At 42.3% G+C, this 25,699-nt stretch overlaps 1 protein-coding gene across 6 annotated transcripts in view; it reads right to left on the bottom strand.

Moving 5' to 3' along the window:
- The window catches only part of Lpp (LIM domain containing preferred translocation partner in lipoma), a 694,821-nt gene that overhangs the window by 643,980 nt on the left and 25,142 nt on the right, over positions 1–25,699 (bottom strand). For all 6 annotated transcript variants that reach the window (XM_070029814.1, XM_070029810.1, XM_070029813.1 and 3 more), the window contains exon 2: positions 10,795–10,903. The gene's annotated coding sequence lies outside the window, so the exon portion shown is untranslated. The remainder of the gene's footprint in view (positions 1–10,794; positions 10,904–25,699) is intronic.

Raw genomic sequence — 25,699 nt, 5'->3', positions numbered from 1 at the left:
AGGAGGCTGAGAATAAGCATTGAATCATGTTTCAAGGCAAGACTGGACAGAAAAGTTCACAAGACATATGTTCACAGTGGCATATTCCTGTTTTCCCTCCTCAGTGGGAGCCTGAGATTGAGAGGATCACAGTTCTAAGCCAATCCAAGCAGAGAGGAAACCTGAACATGGTGTCTTTACACCTGTGATCCCAACAAAGACAGGAAATCTAAAATAGGCAGGTCATGATGCAGGCACTGGCCTGAATGGGAACTGACCTCTGTCTCAAAAATTAGCGTTGAAAAACAGAGCTAGAATCATGGCTCAGGTGGTTAGAGTGTCAACCTAGCAAGCAGGAATCCCTGAGGTTAGCCCTAGTACTAACAAAAACAAAGAAAAGAAAAAAAAAAAGAAAACAAATATGTTAAATATGGTGCATTAAGTCAACATCACTTAAGAAAGTATTCTTGATGAGAAAGAAGGCTTCATAAAAATACCCAGAGAGAGCAAAGGAAGCTGCAAGTTCCATGGAGCTTATTTTGGGGTGTTTCAACAGCTCTCAGCCAGGAAGTCAGAAGCAGGAAGCCACTGCCATTGGCCAGATGATAATTTCTTTTTTTGGGGGGTGGGGGGAAGGAGTCTGGTCATGGGGCCTGAACTCTGGGCCTGGGCGCTGTCCCTCAGCTCTTCAGCTCAAGGCTAGCGCTCTACCACTTGAGCCACAGTGCCACTTCTGGCTTTTTTAAATTTTTGCTTATGTGGTGTTGAGGAATTGAACCCAGAGCCTCAGGCATGCAAGGCAAGCGTTCTACCACTGAGCCACCTTCGCAGCCCCGCCAGATGAGAATTTCAAGGGGAAGGAGGAGCTCATGAACTCTTGGATCGTGCAATTTTGATGATTTATCCATACAACACCCACTGGACATATTACCTCCCCCTGCATCCACTCATCATAACAATATTCTATTGATAATCGCTCCAAAATATATCTGAATCCTTTCTGGTCCCAGTGTGACAACCCTGATCAAAGTTAACACCCTCACTCACCTAGATTGTGGTAAAAGTCGCCTAGCTTTCGGTCCTAATCTTGCAATGTCCAACCCCACACATAACAGCCAGGAAGATGGCTTTACATGGTTAAGTCAGATGGTTCCCGCCACACATGGACTTCTGGGTAAGCAAGCTCAGGTCTCTAGCTTCCTAAGACCTATCAGCTGCCTCTGCTCTGTCTACTTTACTCTCTGAAAAAGGAGACTGCCCATCAGTCTCTTCTGTTCCTCAAACTAAGTCCTTCCCCCTTCATGGCCTATGTTCTACCTGTACGATTCATTCAAATTACAGCTTCCAGAGCCTCTTCTGGTCATCCACAGCTTCAGGATATCCTCTAAATTAGAGATCACTGCCTCTTATTGCCATTACTGCGGTGTAAGTCCCAAAGGATGTGTGTTTCTAACCCTTTCTTCTAAAGCCTGTGCTGGAATCCAGGACCTCAATAAAGAGTTCATAAAATTAGATGAAATCATGACACAGACAGAAGAAACTTAGTATGGGAAAGTAGTCCAAATTGTAGCTGAAACGTCAAACAGACACAGATCGGAAAGCTTGCATGCAGGAATCCCATCTCTCTAGGCCTCAAGTACAATGCTTCCAGTACGATGGGCTAATTGTGCACGCCCAGTTTGAGTGATCAGAGAATTAGCAATATGCCATGTGGCATGCTTACTGGAGTGCACGGCACCAAATTTGTTCACTGGCATCCACAGCAACCTCCTCTTCTGGGGAGGAGGTGGGGGGACATAACCCAGGCTTAGAAAGAAGTGTGCACTACACCCAGGCAGGAAAGAGCAGAGTAGAGTAGAAAATCATATCACCATCCTCTAACTCGTAACTTCACAGACCCAAAAGAGCAAAATATTGCATATCACCAGGCTTGATCACACACTACTACAGTCACCAGCACTCAGGAAGCTGAGGCAGGAAGATTGCAACTTCAAGGCCAGCCTGAGCTACACAGATGTTAACTCAGGGGGAAAAAAAAGAAAATACTAATGTAGCTGCGGCTCACGTGGTCAAGTGCCAGCCTGGAACAGAGAAAAACACTACAAATCATGTCATTTATTTATATATTCTGCTTTCTTCAAGAAAAGATGCAAGCCTCACCTAGATTATGATTCTTTTGTGTGTGAGAAAATAAGAGGAAAGAAAGGGAAGGAAAAAATAAGAGTCGTAAGTCTCCTACTATTTGCTAGGCAGGCTTCAAACTGACCTCTGGGCTTCCCAGCGGCCAATACAGAACAACACAAAGTACCAATCTAGAGCCTGCTAGGAGCACTTGCCTTTCTGAGATGTCACAGCAGTGCATTCAGGAGGAGGTCTCACTTTCCCCATAGACAGAACTCTTCTTTGTCACATTCTTGCCAATTTAAAAAAAAATCTGCTTTCTCCTGGTGGCACATATTCTGAATTCAAACTGCTCAAGTTCAGAGTGTAATTGTGCATTAGGTGCATATATGAAAATCAATGAGTAAAAACCATTAAAATTAATTTTAAAAATAAGAGTAATAGGGAGGATGAACTTGATCAAAATGCATCAAAGTACATGATCAAAATATTTGATCAAAATACATCATCTGTATATCACAATGAAACTCCTTTATACAATTAACATATGCTATTTTTTTTAATGCTTGGGTCCAAATGCCAAATCACTAATAGATGACTTAATTATTATTCCCCCCAAGACTCAGGTTATTCTTCCAGGAAGTACAAATAAGAATGGAATGACTGGGGGCTTGTGGCTTATGCCATAAGCCTCATTCCTCAGGAGGCAGAGATGTAAGGATCACTATTCAAAGCCACCAGGGGAGGAAAGGCCATGAGACATCTCCAATTAACCAGCAAAAAGCCATAAGTAGAGCTGTGGCACAAGTGATAGAGTGCTTCCCTTGAGCAAAAGAAAGAAAGAAAGAAAGAAAGAAAGAAAGAAAGAAAGAAAGAAAGAAAGAAAGAAAGAAAGAAAGAAAGAAAGAAAGAAAGAAAGAAAGAAAGAAAGAAGGAGAATGAGAGAAAGAAAGAATAAGAGAGAGAAAGGACAGAAGGAAGGAAGGAAGGAAGGAAGGAAGGAAGGAAGGAAGGAAGGAAGGAAGGAAGGAAGGAAGGAAAAGGAAAAGGAAAAGGAAGGAAAAGATAAAAAGCCCAGGGACAGAAAATAGACTCTGGGTTCAAGCCCTAGGACAGGCAAAAAAAGAAAAATTTTAATATAAAGAGAAAGAAAACAATTAACCAGATACTATATAACGATGTTCCATTTTAAAGGAGAAATTCTGCTACATGGTATCAAAATATCAGAATATCAGGCTTTGAGCACATTATGTTTAATGAACTAAGCCATTCACAAAGACATATATAAGGTGTGGTGACCCACCTCACCCCCTAATCCTAGTTACTCCTGAAGCTAGATACAAGTATCAAAGTTCAAAGCCAGCACAGAGAGTAAAGTTCACTTATCTCCAATTAACCACCAAAAAGCTGGAAGCATAGGTGTGACTCAAGTGGTAGAACACCAAGCTTGAGCAGAAAAAGTACAATGTACTACCACTGAGTTCAAGCCCCAGTACCAGCACAAAATTTAAAAAAGAAAAGAAAAAGACACATTCCACACAGACTGAGTAAGCTGGAGAAGGTACACTCACAAAACAAAGGAGAAAACTGATTGTCGGGGATTAACAAAGAAGAGCATGGGGACTTGTAGGTACAGAGGTCCAGTCTCTTGCTGGGAATGAGCTCATGCTAGAGTGCTTGCCTTCCATGCAAAAGGCCCTCGTTTGGATTTCCAATATTGGAAAACAAGCTGAAAACACTTCTAGAGGCAGATTATACAAGCCACAAGAATGTGCTATCACACAGGAACTATACCTGAAATATATACATATATTTGAACATGCTTAGGACATTAGCTTTTACTTTGTAGTTCACTGGAATTAAAAATAAAATAACCCAGGCTGCCGGGCGCCCGGTTTCTCACGCCTATAATCCTAGCTACTCAGGAGGCTGAGCTCGGAGGATCACGGTTTAAGGCCAGCCTGGGCAGGAAAGTCCGTGAAACTCTTAATTCCAATGAATTACCAGAAAACTAGAAGTGGCGGTGTGGCTCAAATGGTAGTGTATTTACCTTAAGCTGAAGAGCTGAGGAACAGCGCCTATGCTCAGAGTTCAAGCCCCACAACTGACAAAAAAATAAAATAAAATAAAATAAAAACGGGCACTGGTGGCTCACACTTTAATCCTAACTACTCTAAAAGGCTTATAACCAAGGACCAGAATTTGAATTCTTTTTTTTGGGGGGGGGGGGGGTTTCCGGTCGTGGAACCTGAACTCTGGGCCTGGGCGCTGTCCCTCAGCTCTTCAGCTCAAAGCTAGCACTCTACCACTAGAGCCACAGCGCCACTTCCAGCTTTTTTTCTTTTTGCTTATGTGGTGCTAAGGAATCGAACCCAGGGCCTCAGGCATGCAAGGCAAGCGCTCTACCACTGAGCCACCTTCCCAGCCCCAGAATTTGAATTCTGCCTAGGCAGGAAAGTCAGTGAGACTCTTATCTCCAATAAAGTATCAGTATCAAAACACCAAAAGTGAAGCTATGGGTCAAGCAGTAGGGCAACAGCCTTGAGCAAAAGAAGCTCAGGGAAAGCACCCAGGCCCTGAGTTCAAGCCCCACTACTGCCAAAATAAATTAATTAATTAAATAAAAATAAATTAATATGCACTTATAGGAGGAACTATAACAAATTAGATGTCTAATCCGGTGCTTGGCTCTCAGCAAGCCAAGAATGTCTTTTGTTCCCATGAATGGCATTTGGATTCATATTGTATCACCACCCCCTGACTTCCTAGTCCCTCTCCCTCAGTACCACAGCAGGAAAACATCCCTAACCTTCCCTCTCTGGGAGCAAAGCCACAGTGGGTCAGAAGAGGAGGCAGGTCCCTTGCAGGTTCCTTCCTCTCAGTTGCTTTAGAGAAGCTGGGAACTCAGTCTTCCCTGCTTTCAGCATGGAGCACTTCTCTGTGAACTCTGCCACCCAATGCCACTAGCAATCAAAGTGTTTTCCCCAAAGCACAGCTGGAGAAAGAAGCCCCAAATTGGTCAGAAACTGAACTGACAACAAAGAGCTATCCTAGATGGCTACATAAAATCCAGTGAGGTCTTCTTAGTCTCTGTCCTCCCTTGGACACATCAAAGCAAGCTAAAATTGTGTGTGTGTGTGTATGTGTGTGTGTGTGTGTGTGTGTATGTGTGTGTGTTACAGTTAAAATCAGGGCTCTCCTTTGAATGAGGATAATATTCTAGAAGCCATGCAGCCTCACAGATAGTGGCAGAATTCCTTTCAAAGCCCATGCATCATTTTGAATACCACAGATGAAATAGACAAAGGTCTATCTACATTTTTTTCAGTTCTGCCTTTTATACAAGCTTACTATCCCATTTCCACAGAGAAAATGATACAAGCAGCATGGGAGATCAAAAAGTATCATTTAAACAAGATTCACACCACCAAGAGGAGAAAAGTTAAGGAACAGCCAAAGAAAAAAAGACGGGGAGTAAATTTACAGAAATAACAACAAGCAATTCACAGGTGTATGACACATGACAGAAAGTGGTTTGAAAGAAGAAAAGTAGGACCTAGTATTTGATTTTTCACTAACTACTTCAGGAAGTGTGGACTATTCCACAGCATCTCCTAAGTTCCTTGTCTGCCCTGTGTGTGTGTGTGTGTGTGTGTGTGTGTGTGTGTGTGTGTGTGTGTGTGTGTGTGTTTGTGTGTGTGGTATGTGTATGTGTATATGTGTGTGTGTCTTGTAGAGTTAGAATCCTCCTCCACCTTTCATGCAGAGCACCTTGAGTCTATTGGAAGGAGAATGATCTGAGAGAGCTTTGGATTCTAATCCTGAATTATTCCCACTCCCTGGCCCTCTGTTCCTTATCATGCTATAAAATAAAACAGATGAATAATCTCTCACTCCTTCCAATTTGACAAACCAGCAAATCTATACCATGCCCCTCATCCAACAAATGTATTCCTATCACACATGCCACACAAATGGCAAAGACCAGCATATCTTTTCTTAAGTCTAGTCATAACTCTACAAGGCAAAATCACCTCTCCCGAGTGACCACAAACATCTCTCTGGGCTTGTTGTTTTAGCCCTAGCAATTGCACAGATCCTATCCCAAAATATCTCTCTTCCCAACCCAAGTGAAGTCTCACTCAGGTGGGAGGAAATATCTTAACAGTGTTTTCATATACAAATAGAATTTTTATCCCCCTCAGGCACATCTAGACATTTCTAGACATTATTATGAGAAGTACTCCCCTGGAAAAGTGCTGTCCACACCCCAAATGAAAGGAGCCACCATTCCCAGAAATATCTCCCAATAACCATGCAAGTGAGTCCCAGGTCTTCAGACAGAAATGCTATTCTCTGTGGCAATAATGATATACTCACGTGAGGAGGTCAGGCCCCCCAAAGCAGCTGGCCTTGCTCTCTCCCTCACTCTCTCTCACACTCCCAAGCCCAGAACAGAACACAGCAAGGAGGTGGTCCCAAAGCCCAAAGAAGCACAGAACTGAGACATTCTCTCCTCTACTTCCAGAACAAGGGGCAGAGGAATGGGAGGGGGGGAAGGGCACGGGGCGGGGGAGGGGGGGACAACTTGTTTCTGGAAACAAGAATTCAAATCCTGCTTCTCCTAAACCCTGAGTCATGTCCTTCAGTTCCAATAGATTACTGTGGTGGGTAAACATTTCCAAATATGGAGAAGCACACTGGAAGATGTCAGAAAAATCACCCCTTCTCTCTCTCCTCTGGCACTTGAAGAATATGCCCCACTGAAGACAGAATTCCTTACAGGGGATGAATTATTAACCCCCACAGAGGAGTCTCAACTATTCCACACCATTCTATTACAGAAAGCTCCCCCTACTATCAAGGAAGTAATTGATTTCAGAGCTTTAAAGTTCACCTTAGAAATGGGAGCATCCATAACCCGATGAAACAACAGGACAATATATTAAAGGGGAAAAGAGAATTTTGAGTGGTGTAAAATAAGCCAGTTGCTGAAAAATCTTGTTCAGGATAGACAGTTTCTAAAATAATCCCCCTCTGTCCACAAGCCCTGACACTCTTAGGCTGTGGGACCTCTCTGGACTTGTTGAAGTTGAGCTGTTCATCTTCAATTCCAGGCTTGAATAAAACCAGAGGTGAACAGAGCATGGAGGGAGAGGAAGGCAGAGTGGATGCTCGGAGGAGGGAGTTGAACTACCACACTGAGGCTTCCCGGTGGTTCTCGTTCTCTGTCTTATTGGAATCTGGTTCTACTCTTCACTGTGGGTGTCAAGAACCTTTTTCACCCACTTTCTGACACTTGGCCTGCTTAGCAAGCTGTTTATCCTCACCTCAGGAAGAACTCAAGCTACCCACAACAGCCCTGGGCAAGGAGTGATGGGTGCAAATGCTCACCTCAGGTGGTACAAGCCAGCTCTCCTCTTGGAATTTACATAGTTCTCATCCACAGATTGAGTACCCAGCCCAAATCTACCCAACTAGGTGCCCTAAAAGCAGTTTCTACTTGTTCTATCCAAATTGTCACCTCATACTTTGATGTCTTATTTTATATTTTAACAAGTATGGCACAAACAGATTTTTAGGGCATGTTTAATAAATGAACACAGATATGTGTGATGGTTAAAATAATTAAGGAAACAGGATCGAAGGAGCTAATACCACATACTAGAACACAGAACTCAGTACGGTGTTCTTACCGCTGCCTCCCTTCCCAGGGGTCTAGAAGTTAGATCAGAAGAGAATAAGGGGATGAAGCTCATGGACTTCCTGCCAATTTCCCAACAGAAGTATTTCAGCAGAAAAAAGACAGAGAGATCCCCTGAGAAAATGGCTGCCTTGGGACAGACTGAGAATGCAAGGAGTGGGCCATGGGGAGAGATCCAAACACCAGAATGAAGGACTCACCTTGATGTTTTATTTTGCTAAGCGCATTTTAGAGGTCAGTTTCCATATCCACGAAGGGACCTTCCATTTCCTTCATATATGTGTGACTCTCTTCATCATGGCTACAGAGCACCTCTGGCCCAAGGCCTAACTGCTTATAAATCCCACCTATAACATCCCAAAAGTCAGAGATCATTATCTTCTACAGCTGCTAACTCCATCTTTTCACCACACAGTTCTTCCTTATATGGAACCAAAATCTGGCTGCCTGGCCTTCAACCTCCTGCTCTTCGTTCTGCTTCTTTGGACCATATGTCAACCAATGCCTGTCTCATTGGTTTGGAATTTTTGTAGGTGAATATGTATACAGAAACAAAGCTATCCCAGACCTCAGCCCTCCATCACCCCCGCTGTTCTTCTGATCATATCACATTGCTGACTGCTCATGCATTTGTTGCCAAATTGGAATCCATTCTTTTCTGTGTTTTCTGAGGTGTTACTGCTAAGCAACTGACTCAGCATATGTACTGCTGGCCATGTAGATTCACAAGACATAGCCTTTTAAATCCAGGAGGAGGGAATTCTTTAGCTCATTGAGAAACTAGGAAAGATTGACCTTTAAGACCTGTTTTTCACACACCTCTACTTCACTGTTCATGTAACATTCCCATGCTTTGTGGATGAATCTCAAGAGATGAGATCTCACTCCTTGGCAGGACTAGATTCCATTCCTGCCAGAAATACAACAGTCCACAGGACACTATTCCAAAGAACACTGAGAGATCTCAAAGAAAAGCAGTCTCATCAACACAATTCTCAAAATAACAACCCAGAGCAGTTGTTTCAATTACTAATCACAGGACTAGAAACTGGGGATCGCTGACAACTCTAACACCCATGGGAACCTTATCTTTTTTTTTCCTTTAAAAAAAGGAAGAAAAGTGCCCTGCAAAGGTAGCTTATGCCTGTAATCCTAGCTACTAAGGAGACTGAGATAAGAGGATCACAGTTCCAAGCCAGGTGAGCAATAAAGTCCATGAGACTCTTACCTCTAATTAACCAGCAAAAAGCCAGAAGTGGAGAAATGGAGGTGTGGTTCAAGTGGTAGAGTGCCAATACAGAGCAAACAAAACAAGCAATACCTTAAGTTCAAGGGAAAAAGGAGTGTCTTTTTCTTTCCAGGTTCTGATGCACTATTTGAATTCAAAGTCAATGTAATAAAAACAATGATCCTTACATTACATATGCGCTTTATATATTAAATGCTTTTCCAGATAGTCTCATTGAATTCAGACTGACACACACTTTTCAGGTGACATTATTACCCAATTTGCTGATAGGAAAACTTGGGCTCTGAGAAGTTAAGTACATATCCAAAATCACACCAATAGTAATAGATAAAAAGAATTTGGATTGACAGGCACCAATGGTTCCTAGCTACTCAGAAGACTGAGATTTGAGGATCGCTGTTCCAAGCCAGCCCAGGAAGGAAAGTGTCTATGAGACTCTTATCTCCAATAAACTAAAAAAAGAAAATAACTTAAAAAAAAAAAAAAAAGCTAGAAGTGAAGCAGTGGCTCAAGTGGTAGAATTCTAGCCTTGAGCATTAAAGCTCAAGGATGGTGCCCAAACCCTGAGTTCAAGCCCCAGGACTAGACTAAAAAGCAAAAACAGGGCTGGGAAGGTGGCTCAGTGGTAGAGTGCTTGCTTTGCATACATGAGACCCTGGGTTTGATTCCTCAGCACCACATAAGCAGAAAAAGCCAGAAGTGGCGCTGTGGCTCAAGTAGTAGAGTGCTATCCTTGAGCTGAAGAGCTGAGGGACAGAGGCCAGGCCTAGAGTTCAGGCCCACGACAGAAAAATAAACAAACAAACAACATACACACACACACACACACACACACACACACACACACACACACACACACACACACACACACACACACACACACACACACACACAAATTGGGTCTAGGAACTAGTCTACTTGAAATTGCAGTTCCAATTCCACTCCATACTGTTTGACCTCTGGCTGTTTGACTTTTCTAAACCTCAGTTTCTACACCTGAAAATGAAGGATTAAGATAGCAGCTCAGCCTCCCTCTCAGAGCAGTTATAAGGATCAAATGAGATAATGATAGGGAAAGCCCCCTGGAAAAGGGTAAAGCATTTTAAAAGTGTAAGGGATTATTGTGTGATTACTTGCAAATGACTGTGCATTCCATTACAAACACAAAAAGCAGTGAGGTCACTCACAAGACAAAGAAACGTTAAGGCTCTGGGAATTAAAGACCAATGATTGAGGTTGGAAAGGGTTATGTCTACATGCTGCTCATTCTTGCAGTTCAAAGCCCAGGAGCAGCTGTCAGATTTTCTAACTCAAGTCACACATGTGTACCGGATGGCTCGAGACAAAATTGCCCTTTTCAGCTAAAAGCAAATGCTGGGCCAAAGGAGGTAATAGAGATGGACATTTGGAAGAACCCCTGAGATTCTCAGTTCCGGAAACGTGACCTTCGATGTTTTCCTTGGAGTCGTTAGCAGCACAGGCTCCAGTCTTGCTGAAATAAGCCCATAGGGAAATAAACGTACAGGAAAGGAGCTATTTTCCAGAGAGCACTGAGGAAGCGCCCAAGCATGAATTAATCAAGGGCACAAGATATTTCAAGTTGCAGATACAAAAACCGATAGTAATCTCCAACCTATTAAATCTCTCAGCCCAGCTCACAGAGGCTCAGCCTGAGATTCTGGCATCAGAACTCAGGAACCCGGCAGTAAGGTAAGACAGCAGATGAGGCTTGTTTACATACCAGAAGGTTGGCCAAAGAGGTCCCAAGGAACTCAGCAAGTGCAGGTACTGGTCTGGTTTCCTTCAGCCCTCTCCCAACACACGAGTGTTATCAGGATTCTCTTCAATCCCTGCAAGAGTCAAGTCATCTCTGTCATTGGTTAAGGAGCCTGATCCTCCCCAGAGATTCATTTCCAAGGCTGATAGCACACAGTTCAACGCCGATTGTTTTCTGGTTTTCCTTTTATCATCTGTTTTCCTTGTGGTGAATACTTGAGAAAGGCACTAAATTAATTTATTCCATAGATGCGTGAGTACCAACTATGATGAATGTACTTGAATCTCAGTAATGCCACAGCAAAGGGGTGTGAACTACAACTTCCAAGAGTTCACAATCTTATTACAAGAAAGAGGCTGACCATAATAGAGGAAAATTGTGGTGAAGGAGTGAAAGGAATTCAGGACTAAAGGAAAGATTTTAACCTAGACAATGAGAGGATAGTTACATCCAGGAAACTGCAAGGTAGAGTCAAGCTTAGTGAACATGGAGACCACAAGTGAGAGGTAAGCAAATGGGTGGAGATAAATAGTAAGTGAAGCCAAATTGTTAAATGACTGGGCTCTATTTCTAAAAGCAAACAATCTTTTTTTTTTTTTTTTTGAAAACCAGAGCTCTGGTTGCACCATGGATGGAGTTAAAAACTAAGTTCTTTGGCTCATCATGGCTAAATAACTATAATTCAATGAGTGTTTACTCTGTGCTTGGTATTATATGAGGAGGTTATAGTATATGTGTTCATACATACACACATAATCTCATTTAATCACAGTAATAACCCTATGAGGTAGGCAGCTTCATTGCCATGTTAAATGATGATATAAAAACATAAAGAAAATATTAACATATAAGTCCCAGTGATAGTAAGTAGTCCAGGATTAACTAAAACCCAAACGCCCTACACCGCATACTGTCTTACTTAAATCTTTCCCATTGCCCAGATGCTACCCCTTCTCATTTCTCTGAGATAAAATCCTCTTTACATAACTCACATGCACCAGAATCACATGTGGCATTACTATTTTTTAAAAAATTGTTTTTGATTTCTGTCTTCCCACCAAGGTGCTCTCAAGCACCTTTGCCCTCAGCACTGTGTATACAGTAGACACTCAATAAGTACATGTATGTAGGAAGACTCTCTTTGTAGTTGGGCCAAGAAATAACACAAAACTAGCTATCATTTCACTCTTTTCTGTACAAGAATTAAAGCACTGTATGCAAAGTTGCCAGGGTCAAAAGGGAGGCCACAGCTGGGTTGAGAGATGCAGATCAAGGACCCTGTGCATGAGGCAGTCTGAGAGTTATGCAGTTACTCAGCATCTTCATGACTTGGAAGGCCATGACACGGAAGGCCTCAGAGGAAGGTAAGCAAATCACACATTTCCTTTAAAAAGTAAAGAAGGCAGTCCCATCAAAATGATGATTTGGACCCAAGGAAGTTCATCCAACAAGCTGTCAGAATTAAAGGGGATCCAGACTAATAGCTTCAGTCCACCAACATCTCACCACTTTGTGGCGAAGTGTTAAGCCACTTTGTTTTACAGTCTTCATAAAAAGAGGTGTTGGGCTACGGCAGTGATTTTCAAACTCTTTTTGCAGCAATATTTTTCTCTAAAGTGACTGCTTAGAGGTGCTCTGCTGATAAAGTAGGTATAAGCAGAGCTGCTCAGCAGGCTTGAGAGTTCCTTCCTGTTCCCTGCTCTACTTTTTCGTTACTTTTGGTACCCTAACCCCAAGGTCACCCTGGGAGGTTTTAACAGTCAAAGGGAGGGCAGCTTAAAAGCCAAACAGCTCTTCAAAGTACCTTTCAGCTCTGATTCCAATAATTCTCAAGGTCTGGGACAGACCTCCTTAACTCGCAGCCCTGCAACACTAATAAGACAGGCAATCCATGTTCCCTATATTGTAGCAAAAGAGAAAGAGATCAGAATTAGAAAGTTTGGACTATAATCTAGTTATGGCCCATGTACTCTCAAATAAGATATTTAAATCTCGCTAAACCTGTTTTCTCATCCAGAAAATGGGAAGTATTATTTATCTCCCTTAAAAGGCTTTTAGGAGAGGGGCTGGGAAGGTGGCTCAGTGGTAGAGCGCTTGCCTTGCATGCTTGAGGCCCTGGGTTCGATTCCTCAGCACCACATAAGCAAAAAGAAAAAAGCCGGAAGTGGCGCTGTGGCTCAAGTGGTAGAGTGCTAGCCTTGAGCTGAAAAGCTGAGGGACAGTGCCCAGGCCCAGAGTTCAGGCCCCACGACCCGACCCAAAAAAAAACAAAACAAAACAAAACAAAAAGGCTTTTAGGAGAATTAACTGGTTTAACAAATCAGCACAATACCACAATAAATGCTGTATTATGATCACTCTGACTGTAAATGTGGACTTGGTCCACACATGGAGAGGCAGGTCACTATGTGCAGAGAAAGGAGTTGTTCAGCGACTCACTGGGACCCATTTCTCTCTCTTTCTCTAATGTGCATGTCCAGCCTGAACAGTTTGACAACAATAAAGAAACACACTTTGTTTCCCAAATTCTCTACATCACATCTTTGAAAAATCCTAAGGTGTGTCTCTAGACTCTTCGAAACTCAGGGCTATCTAGACTCTTCGAAATTCAGGATGGCTGAGGGTGGAGAAAAATAGTCTTAAAGAAAACCACTGCTCCCAAGTCTGGATATCCATACTGCCTATACCTGCATCCAACCAGCTGAGTGATCTGAGCTTCAATTACCTTGTTAGTAATTGAAGCAAAAACCCAAACCTACCACAACAAGACACTATATAGAACAAAGTAGTTAATGAGCACATGCTCTTGTCACGATGCAACGTATATTTAACCCCTTAGGAGTATTCTGTGTCTGGTGTGTGATCAGTAGTATCTTCACTAAACAACTCTTTCACTAAATTGGTCTCACCAATTACCACTCCATAAGCATCCACAGCATAATTAAGAAGTATTTCTATTTTTATATTTCTATTTTGACACAGCTTCACACACCTCACCTTTTTAAATGTTTATCAGATATAACCATAACACCCATTTCACAAATGTTATAGTTGAGTATCTGAACAAGAAGCTACATGCCAGCCCTTGGTTCCAAGGCCTCTCTCCCCCACAGCAGAGTGCAAGTAAAGCACTGCTAGAAAAGATGCCTTGGGGGCCCAAGGACAGGTCATCATATGACACTGTTCAAATCACCTTCTCCTAACCACAGTTTCTTCATCTACAAAATGAGAATTCTCAAACCACATATACTTCTGCACATTCCTTTCTCTCCCCAGAGAAGATCCTAGAAATGAGAACAACTAGAGAAACTAACAAGGCCATGTCTCACATGCTGTATTTGAGTACGCTTGGTCAGTGCCATCCCTGAGCTTCCCCTCCCAACCTCCAAAGCCATCCAAAAAGAAAGAAGAAGGACTGACCAGCATATGGAAAGGTCACCACAACCCCACAGTAGCACAAGGAACAATGAGCGGCCGCCATCACCACGCAGACCAGCAAGCCCCTCCCCCAAAACAACTGCAGTCATGGTCACAGCGCATGAACCTTGTCAGCAAATTGCTGGTTTGATTGGCAATTAATAATAAGCTCAAGATGCAAGAGCATTAACTCAAACAACACAGGATGCTCCCTGCTTATCTCCTGGCTTCTAGGTTTCACAAGGCAGACTCCTGGAAGAATCTATCTTTCCCCCAAGCTTCTCAGGACAATTGTGTCTTTCTTTAGTGTAACATTAGTGCTTCAGCCTGACCACCATGTTTTCACTTTGATGACAGGCTAACTCCTGCCCCTTGTTGTATTCTCCAAAAGTTGAAATGGTGACTGCCAGCCTCTCCCAAGATCCTAAATCTGGCAAAAATCCAAGTATCTGCTTAGTCCAGCTTTCCTGTGAACCACAACCTGTCTGGGGCAATTATCTCTCAGAAACCATTAGTGATGTCTGCATAGTACAGGACAAGATAAGGGTAGGTTGATGTGCTAGAGGATTCTGCTCCAGTCTCTTAAGGGGCTTCCCAGTGGCAACAGCATTAAGACTCATGGCTTCATTGAATAGCTCAAGCTTCCCCACAACCTATGTGCAACCTTCAATTGCCAGTATAACCTCTCTTGCAATGCCACACATTTTTTCAGCCTGAACTTCCAGCTCATGTTACCCACTTTGACCTGAAACCTTTCTAGTCTCCAAACCCAAATATCCAAACCCTACACTTATATCAAGTCCTACTGGTAGTTCTCAAAGAGACTGCCCCTTGGAGGAAGACAGTTACTTATCTGCAGTGTTTCTTGTATTATAGGATATCTAGCACCCTGGCCATGACCTCTAAATGCTTGACCTCCACGCACTAATACAAAATAAATACTCTGCCACATTTTCAAATGCCTTAAAGAGAAGGTACTGCCTCCAATGAGAATTAATGGACTGTGGTCACCCTGTATAAAACTCTCTCATTCTTAGCATAGTATGAATAATCTCTCTTTCCGGGATCTGCTTGGCCTGCTATATATGATAGTGACTATTACCATTTTATTATTTTTACTATATACTTGTTCCCCATCCCAACAGACTCTCAATGGAAGAATCCATGACTTAGCTCTCCCCACAATGCCAAATCAAGCTCAGTCAGGGTCATAGTGAATGTTTAATAAAAAAAATTTAGAACAAATTATATAAAGTGTAGGGCATGGTGCTGCATGCCTATAATCCATAATGTTCCTACTCTAGAGGTAGGGTAATGGTTTGAGGAAAGTTGGAGCAAAGTTAGCAGAAGACCCAGTCTGAAAAACAAACTAAAGGGGAAAAAAAGTAAGAACAATCATCATATGTTATAACTCATAGGAGGAAATCAAACCAAACTGAAAAATTACAAATCAAACACTCTTATCAAAACCAAGAACTCAGTTTAGAAGCTCAAAGTAAGTTTAACAGTCTATTCTTTCAGGATCTTAAATATATTAATTTGAATACAGCTAAGTATACTATGATTAATTACAAATGCGAAGTATGTCAGGATAAAATTCCTGGGACTTGCAAACTGGGAATTGTGAATTGTTGGGATACACATATTCTCTCAACAGGTTCAATCAGAACCCACTTTCGCCCTCTAGAGTGTCATCTACCATTTAGAGGCTCTGCAGAATCTGAAGACTAGAACTAAAGAATGCCCACACTCCCTAGAAAGCTGGTAAATGAGGCCCCACCAGTGAAGTGTACTTGTGTGAAATCTCAAGGCAGAAGTGAAGCTCAATCTTCCTGCTGCTCTTCCTACTAGCCTACTAGCCAGAAAATGGGAAGAGTCAAAAAGCCACCCCACTCAGCAACCCAGGACCCCATCACCAGCCTCAGCAACAGGGAGACAAATTTCAAGGCATCCTATTCTTACTTATCTCAATTCTCAAAGCCAACAGCCCAGATGTGGCCTTCTGGCTCATACAGTGCCAGCTTTTCCAAGTATTTTTTTCAGCATCTCTTTACCCTGAATGAATTCCTTTCTACTTAGATTATATACAATGCTTTCTTTGGATTTAGTCCTGATAGATGTAGAAGGGGAAAATGTCAGATCAATTGACTGATTACATAGTCCTTTATTTCTTATCTGCCCCAAACCTGCTTCTCTGTCTGTCTTTCTCCATTTTTATGACCATCTCCACTGCTCTGTGAATGAAGGAACAATGTCTCACCTGCTACAACTACTGACACAGACCTAGAAGTTTCAAAGTGGCCTAAGTAACAAGTATAATAAACTAATCAGAATTACACAAATGAGTGTACAGTCAGCATAAAACCCAAGTCCCATAAACTAAAGCATAAAACATTACTGACTGCATTCCTTGTTTACCAGATTGGCGCTTCACAGGCATGCTTGCTGCATACCTGGCCCATCTAGCCCTATAGAACCCCAGAACACACAACTCAAGAAATGCCTAGTCCTACCTTCTCTTCTTTGCTAAAAGAAGCCTGTAGCACACTGTGTTTTCAACAGTCACCCTGGCAATATGTCCAGTTCCACTTGCTCTCTTTGAAGTTTTCTACTTTGTTATGGTTTAATATCAATTTCCCCTCCCCAGGACCATCGGGAACTTTGGAACAAGTCCAAGCGATCGTGTGTATTGTAATGATTCAGCTTCTATCTGCTAGCTCACTCTCAGACTCTTGTCTCTCTCATGCCCTCTCGTTCTTTCTCTCATGTCTATGTATTTGCCTCTGTCTCTCTAGGTGTCTCTGTCTCTATCTTGGCCTCTTCTCCCTCTCTCTTTTGTTCTCTGTCTTCCCCCTCCTCTCTCTCTCTCTCTCTCTCTCTCTCTCTCTCTCTCTCTCTCTCTCTCTCTCTCTCTCTCTCTCTCTCTCTCCACTTCTTCTCTTCTCTTCCTCTTCTCCTTTTAAGGCTTGCCATGTAAAATCAGACACCATGCTATGAGGAAGTCCAGGCCACACATAGAGATACCTATAGGTGTTCTGACTTGGTAAAGTTCTTAGCTGACTTGTGAGTGGTCATTTAGGAGCCTGTAGCACCCAGTCTTTAAGTATTCTAGCCAACCCCTCTTCACTCTGAGGAGAAAGGGAGGACACAATACCTCAGGGTGATTCCTAACTAGAAAAATCCATGGGCATAATAAATGGTTAAACATTCCAATTAAGCTTGGGAGCAACCGGTTGCATAGCAATAATCAACTAATGCCCACCATTTCTTTCTCATCCAGTATCTACTGTGAACATGCAGCCCTGCCTTCCTCAACTGAAGACCATGTTTTTCATGGACATTGATTTCTCCAGGTTGTCAGTGATGGGCAGAAAGCAAGCGCAGGGTTGTAACGAGTATGGAATACACAAAGTTAACGAAGGAAAAAAGAGATAAATATGAACACAACTTAACAGCCTGCTGTGTCTACTGAGGAAATGTACATAGGAATGGGACCTCGCTGGGCCTCTGTTTCCTCATCTGTAAGAAGGATGTGATAGTAATGCCTGACTGATGAGAGGTTTCTGAAGATGAAATGAGAGCATGGCTGAGGGCCACCCCACCCAGGGCCTGTAGCATCAGGTACTAAAATACACCATGCAGACACCTTAGTAGCTCTGGCTGACACAGTACTACCACCTGCAACTCTGCTGTATAGCACAATTGCCACACTTTCTTACTCAGCATGGAGCCCCAGGCCTCGGACAGAATAGGTAGTTAAGAAGCATTAAGTCCATGCTATGGTCTAATCAAAAAGGTCCTATCATTTCAACGATGTAAGCTACAATTGCTGAGAGTAGAATCCCTGAAATCTCTGGCTTGGGTTTAATTCCCAGCTGTCAGAACTTGCTAGGAGTCTAAGACCAGTCATCTGACTTCCCTAAGCATGTGTCCTTATATACAGAATAAAGTCATCAAGAATACCTTCCTCAAAGGTTTGTTTCAAGAATTAGAAGAATCATTATGAATTCAGGAGATAGAATAGTGAATGCACACACTAAGCAGCACAAAACATATAAAACTATGAGGAATCTCAAGACATGGGCATTTGCCTTAATATTTCTAAAGAGGAAACTGAGACCCAAAGAGACTATAAATTGCCCAAGGTCAGACATTCATTGAGCAAGGGGAAATAAGTGGGATCCAAATTCAACTCCTTGGCCTTCTACCAAATCTAAAGCTCTTTACACTTCAGCATCCTCCTTCCCCGTGAAACCTCTAATGGGGGGAAAAATGTATTTAACTAGAAAGGGAAAAAAAGCAGCCCAGACATAACAGGGATGTACCTTGGGAGCTTTCTGGGCATCACAGGATGATAAGGCCAATGTCATAAGCCCTGCCTTTCAGCACAGTCAGCTCCTATGGGTAAAATTAGCTCAGCTCTGCTCCAGTGCTGCCTGGAGCCCTAAGGCAAAATTCACCCCAGGCAAAGCACGACCTCACCTGACCCTCACTCTCAGGAAGAGTCCCTCATGCACCTCATTAGGGCCTGAGATGACTCATTTTGCTCTTTCCTGTCTCTGCCTGCTTAGGTCACCTCTCGGTATCCAGAAAGGTGGCTCCAAAGGAGAATTAAAAATGCAAATGCAAGCATCCACTCTGTTCCTTTCCTCCAAGGCAGCTCACAGGCCAGGACTGTGGTGGAGGTGGCGGCCTGCCTGCTCTGCCAGTGGTGTGCTAAGGGAAGAAAGCTCTCCTGAGTTCTATAACTAATTTAGGGGCAAACAATATACACTAGCCCTCCCCGATTTACTCTGCTGACAGGAATGACCAGGGGACAGGCCTCTCAGCACCATTGCCTGTAGAACTCAACACACTGATAGTGGCTATTCTGTGCCATACTAGCCAATACCATGTCACCTTTTCTAGCCTCTCCTTGACTCCATTCCCACTTGGCTGGGATTTCCATCCCAACTCCCACAATGCCTTATTTCTGCCCTGTATTGTGTCGTATTTATTTGTTCCACAAATATGTCTTGCACACCTATTTTAGACCTGAGGATTCAGAAATGCAAAGAACGACCCTAACACTCAAAGAAAGGCAGCCACGTTCAACAAACAACAAAATGGAGGAAGTGGAGATAAACAGAGGCTACCGGAGTTTGGGGTGAAATCTCTAAAGGGCTTGATTGCACCCAGTGAAGGTGGTCAATGGAAAGATGTTTCAGACAAGAAAAGAATTATGTGTTAAGTCATACAAGCTATAAAGAATGCACATATATTCCTGGATCACAGAGTCACCTCAGAGACTAGGGAGAAAAGGACAGGAAGAAGCAGGAGCCATATTGCTTATTCCTTTTCTCCTCCCCTACCTCTTAGTACATACAAAAGATTTTTGGATTTTAGCATGGAGAAATCATTGAGGGATCTGAAAACTAGGGGCATGGCATGAACAGATTGCTCATTTATATTACCACCCTACAAGAACAGAGAATACAACAGATATAGGTATTAAGTGAACAAGGCCAGTTTAGAACACTGGAGATTCAGGAGAGAGCTGGAGGACCTGACATGAGGAGGGAGACTGAAGGTAGAGGAAAAATGAAAAGGAGGTGACACTGGAGCTGACTCAGTAAGATCTGAGGATAGGAGAAGCAAAGGTGAGGAAGCATCTAGTCCTAGTTTGCAGGCCTGAATGACAGAGCAGATAGATAAAGGAGTTATGGCTCACCAGTGTGATAATGTTCAAAGACACACTGTCTCAAATAACAATATTTCCAGGTAGACATCCAAAAGCAATTATATGCAAGAGCCTAGATCTCAGGAGTTCCAACCAGATAACCATTAGCACCATGACAGGAGCACAAGCATAGAAAGATGACATAAGACAAAGCTACACACTTCCTACATCCATGGGATGTGAGGACAATTAAGGACCAGCAAGCAAACCTTGAGGAGAGGCCAAAAGGGGAAAGACAAAACGAAGAGTGCCAAATAAGAGGAGGGATAAACAGTACCAGAGAGGACAGATAAGAGTAGTTCTAAAAAAAAGATTTGACCATTGACTTAATAAGCCAAAAGAAAGCTTTGGTGTGGTGGTTTGTTTCTGTAGCTTCAAAACTTAGGAGATTAAGGCATGAAAATCACAAGTCCTAGTCTAGTCTGAGATATGGAGAGATAATATCCTGTGTCAAAAAAGGGAAAAGGGCCAGCCATCAGTGGCTCATGCCTGTAATATTAGTTACTCGGGAAGCTAAATTCTGCAGATCCAGTTTGAAGCCAGCCCAGGCAGGAAAATTCATGAGACTCTGATCTCCAATTTACCACCAAAAAAAAACCAGAAGTAGTACTGTGGTTCAAAGTGGAAGAGTGCTAGCCTTGAGCAAAATTGCTCAGAGACAGTGTCTGGACCCTGAGTTCAAGCCCCAGGACCCCCCCCCAAAAAAAAGTGGAAAAGGGAAGGAAAAGTAAGGGAGGAGGTAAAGCACCAATGGCTCACACCTATAATCCTAGCTACCTACTCAAGAGGCTAAGATCTGAGAATGACGACTCAAAGCTAGCACTGAAAGAAAAAGTCCACAAGACTCTTATCTCCTATGAACCACCAATAAAAGCTTCAAGTGGAACTGTGGCTCAACTGGGAGAGCACTTAGCCTTGAGCATCAAAGGTCAGAGACAGTACCCAGGCTCTGAGTTCAAGCCCCAAGAAGTGAAAGAAAGAAAGAAAGAAAGAAAGAAAGAAAGAAAGAAAGAAAGAAAGAAAGAAAGAAAGAAAGAAAGAAAGAAAGAAAGAAAGAAAGAAAGAAAGAAAGAAAGAGAGAGAGAGAAAGAAAGAGAGAAGAGAGAGAAAGAGAGAAAGAGAGAAAGAGAGAGAGAGAGAGAGAAAGAGAGAGAGAAAGAGAGAGAGAAAGAAAGAAAGAAAGAGAGAAAGAAAGAAAGAAAGAAAGAAAGAAAGAAAGAAAGAAAGAAAGAAAGAAAGAAAGAAAGAAAGAAAGAAAGAGAGGGGGGAGGGAAGGAGGAAGGAAGGGAGGAAGGAAGGGAGGGAGAGAGAAAGAAAGAGAGGGGGAGGGAAGGAAGGAGGGAGGGAGGAGGGAAGGAGGGAGGGAGGGAGGAGGGAAGGAGGGAGGGAGGGAGGAAGGAAGGAAGGAAGGAAGGAAGGAAGGAAGGAAGGAAGGAAGGAAGGAAGGAAGGAAGGAAGGGAAAGGAAAGAAAAAAGGAAAGAAAGAAGGAAAGAAAGAAGGAAAGGGGGGCAGAGAAGAGGCAGAGAAGATGGCAGTGGCAAAGGAAGATGAAGACAGAGATAAAGGCAGGGAAGAAAAGAAGGGGGACATCACCATTATCAGACAAGTGGCTGTAAGGACTTAGCTATCCAGATCTCCCTTCCTTTACCCAGAAACTTCTAGACCAAGTTGATCCACGAGAATCAGTACACAGAAGGCACATAATCATTAACTTTCTAACATTCACAATTTGAAAAGAAGAGAAATTAACACAATCATATATTTTATTTAATCTAATATATTAAAATAGTTCAAGAAGTAACCCACATAATATAATTTATGAATAAGAAATGTCTAATCCTTTGAAATCTAGTGAGGATTTTATATTGACAGAGAATCTCAATTTGGGCTAGCCACTTTTTAAATTCTCAACTGTCTTGCTGCCATCCTGGTTTAATGTTAGTGAATCAGCATGGTAACTGGCATGCTGTGTATTTTTTTTTTTTTACTGTGATGAAATGAATGGATGAATGTGACAATAGATGGATAAAATGACAATTCATTTCAAAATTAAGAAACTCTCCACAGCTTTGTTCCTTCAATTGTGCTTTAGGTTTCCAGTCTTGGGTTATAGTATAATATTAATAGCACATCAATTTATTTCTTCTACAGTCTGTGACATTCTAGGGCAAAACAATTCAGTCAGAAGGAACTACCATTCACACAGATGTTATGCAGGCAATTTTCTTCTAAGTGAGCCTCAATTTTCCTTACCACAAATGGGTATACACCTCCAATTTCTGTTACTAACCACAAATATACCCCTTCCTATCTCTGAGTGTCAGTCTTTCCTCTCTTTCTTAGGCAGGTGTGGGACAACGTCCAGAGCTCACAGCTGGAGCCAACCACATTCTCGTGTCTGCCAAGCTCTGACCTACTTCCCAGTCAGACACAAGCAGGTGATGCTGGTACTGATTCAGCAAAGGTTTTCTTTTTCCTTTTTTCTCCTAAGTCATCTTGGAGATGGAACATAATGCAGAGTCATGGGGTCATGAAACTGGAACAGAAGCTCTACCGAGCTTAGCCCATCCTATAGGACACTCTTCTTTCATAAATGTGGGGTCAGTCTTCCAAAGACTGGAAGCGTCAAGCAAAAATACATTCTCCAAATTCCCCCAAACATTTTTTTTTGAAAAATCAGCATGGTCACAATGGTACCCTAAGAAAGGCTTTTCCTTGCTCCTCCCCGATTTCAGAAATTACTGTGAATGCCATGGAGTTTCAACTCTTCCTGATTCCATTCTAGACAATAACTGGTTTGAGGAATTTTTTTGTTTCTTGGGTTTTTGCTTTGTTTGCTTTGTGCTGTACTGGGACTTGAACTCAGGGCTCCAAGCTCTTTTTTTTTTCCATTATCACTTGAGTCTCATTTATATTTCCAATTTTTTGCTGGTTAACTGGAGATGACAGTTTCTTGGATTTATCTTGGATGGCTTCAAATTTCAATCCTCAGATTCAGCCTCCTGAGTAGCTAGGATTACAGGCATGAGCCACCAGCACCCAACTAGATAAAAGTTTTCTTTCTACCAATAAATGTACCACAGTAGAATAGAAAGGTTCCTTTATTTCTATACTTAGAAGAAAGCACATTGCAAACATGCCAAACTAGAAGAGGGGGCTAAAGAAGAGAGTAACAGATAAGAAGTAAGTTGCTGTGGTGTCTACAATTGATTCTGCACATTATTTGAGTCCACTATCATCCTCTCCCATCTTTCATGTTAAAATGGGACTCATGGTGCTGGGCACCAGCAGCTCACGCCTGTAAATCCTAGCTACTCAAGAAGCTGAGATCTGAGGATCACAGTTAGAAGCCAGCCAGGGCAGAAAAGTCTGTGAGATTCTTTTCTCCAATTAACTACTCAATAAAATGGAAGTGGCACTGTGGTTCAACATGGTAGAGCACTAGCCTTGAGCAAAAGAGCTCAGAGACAGTGCCCAGGCCCTTAGTTCAAACCTTACAACTGACCAAAAAAAGGAGGTATGGGGAGGGAGAACTAGTGGACCACATTCTGTTCATGCTGTTATTATTCTAAATCTGTGTGTCTCATCATCATCTCCAGGACAACATTCTCATCTATTATGCAACATAACTAGACTGTGAGTCACTAAGGTCAGGATTTTTCCATAGGGCCACTGAGTATCTTTCCTTCAGTGTGTGGTGAGCATGCATCAGTGAATCCTAAACATTTTCAAAAACAAGAATCCCGTATTTCTGCAGTGATATCAAAACAGATACACAATAACCATACTGTAAAGGTTGCCAGAATGGTTTTGTAATGTTTTAAAATGTTTTCCATCAGATTCCTAATGCAATGCTATAGGGCAACCATGAAACACTAAGCCAGCCTTAGCCAGAGAGGAAAGTGTGGGCTTCCCATGACGACAGATCTCTTTACACTGGTCCCTGTATTCCAGGAGCTGTCAATCCTGAAGTCCCTTCCTGTCACTCCATGTGTAGAATCAGTTGTAGGCCTTGTAGAATATTCTCAGTGGGAATGTTTCTATTTTCCCTTCCAAAAAAAAAAAAAATCACTGAGAAACAATTAAGAGGCAATCACACTGAATAATGCTTGTCCAAAAAAAAATTATCACATCAAGTTTTTGGGTGATAAGAGCCTGAGTCAAGACATAAGCACTGCCCCAGTGGACTCCTTTCAAACAAGTGATACTCTCTAAGCTGAACTACATTTGCAATGAGTCAAAATGTATTCCTAAAGCTGCCAAGAAAACCACATGTGCTGATTCCAAGGTACTGCTCTTCTCCCAGTTTCTTTTTTTTTTTTTTTTGGGTCCGGTCGTGGGGCCTGAACTCTGGGCCTGGGCACTGTCTCTCAGCTCTTCAGTTCAAGGCTAGCGCTCTACCACTTGAGCCACAGAGCCACTTCCAGCTTTTTTCTTTTTTGCTTATGTGGTGCTGAGGAATCGAACCCAGGGCCTCATGCATGCAAGGCAAGGGCTCTACCACTGAGCCACCTTCCCAGCCCCTCTTCTCCCAGTTTCTACTGTTCCTTTCCAAACACCCACCCAAAAATAATTAATGAGGAATGCTAGGTGATCCCCACTAAAACTCAAGTGTAATCAGTGAAATGTGTCCTCAAAAATGATGATACTAAACATGCTTCTGAGACAAAGTAATGTCAAAGATTTAATGCATAAAGATGTTCATAACAGTGTTATTTATGATTCGAATATGGGCAACAGTCCCTATCAAGAATATGTGAATGATTAAAATTTAAAAACAGCACATCCATTCAGTGGATATACTCACTAAATACATGGGAAATAGAAAATAACCTGAGAATATTTATGAATATTCCATGGAGAAAAGCAAGCAACCCTGCCTAGTAAGAACAAATATGGAAAAGACTGCTAAGCCCAGTATGATGGCAGAAACCTGTAATGTTAACTACCAGACCAGGCAAAAAGACAGCCTGGTCCTTGGGAAAGGCACTGTGGTGAGAAGGGATAAAAACAAGAAATCCTTGCTTTACCATAAGTACTTCTGGACTGCATTATTATATTTTCCATGAGCACTATCAAGCATCTTTTAAAATTAAGAAGTAATTATTTCAACCTAAAAAGGAATCACTGCAAGTTACATGACCCAGAGGTCTCAAAAGTCAAACATAAACGGGATTTCTTGGGTAAATAATTACAAAAGGTCACAAGGTTCCCTTTGAAAGTCACTTGTCCCTCTTGGAAGAACTTCTCTCTTCTTCCCTCTCTACTCTGTTTTTTGTTGTTGGTTGGTTGGTTGATTGGCTGGTGGGTTTGATTTTTGTTTTTATTTTTGGTGCCAAAAATGGGGCTTGAACTTGGAGACAGGGTGCTGTCCTTTAGCTTTTTTATTTACAGCTGCCCCTCTACCACTTGAGCCACAGCTCCAGTTCTGGCTTTTTGGTGGTTAATAAAAGATTTGAGTCTCACAGACATTCTTTGTCTAGGCTGGCTTTGAACCATGAACCTCAGATCATTGCCTCCTGAGTATCTAGGATCATAGGAACCAAGTCCTCTTTTCATATTCCTAACATCCTCCTACACAATTTTAAACATTCTTCCCTTAAACACTCTTTGCTGGCCTGAAAAAAAAATTTTTTTTTAAGCAATCCCTAATGAAAACTGTAAAGAATCCCCAAGGAAAACACTCCAATGACAGACAGCTTGGGTTGTACAGCACTTCCGCCCAGAGCATA

This window comes from Dipodomys merriami, unplaced genomic scaffold (assembly GCF_024711535.1).
Source record: "Dipodomys merriami isolate MVZ:Mamm:240054 unplaced genomic scaffold, mDipMer1.0.p SCAF_2, whole genome shotgun sequence".
Taxonomy (NCBI): Eukaryota; Metazoa; Chordata; class Mammalia; order Rodentia; family Heteromyidae; genus Dipodomys; species Dipodomys merriami.
This window is presented reverse-complemented; position numbering and strand designations above follow the sequence as displayed.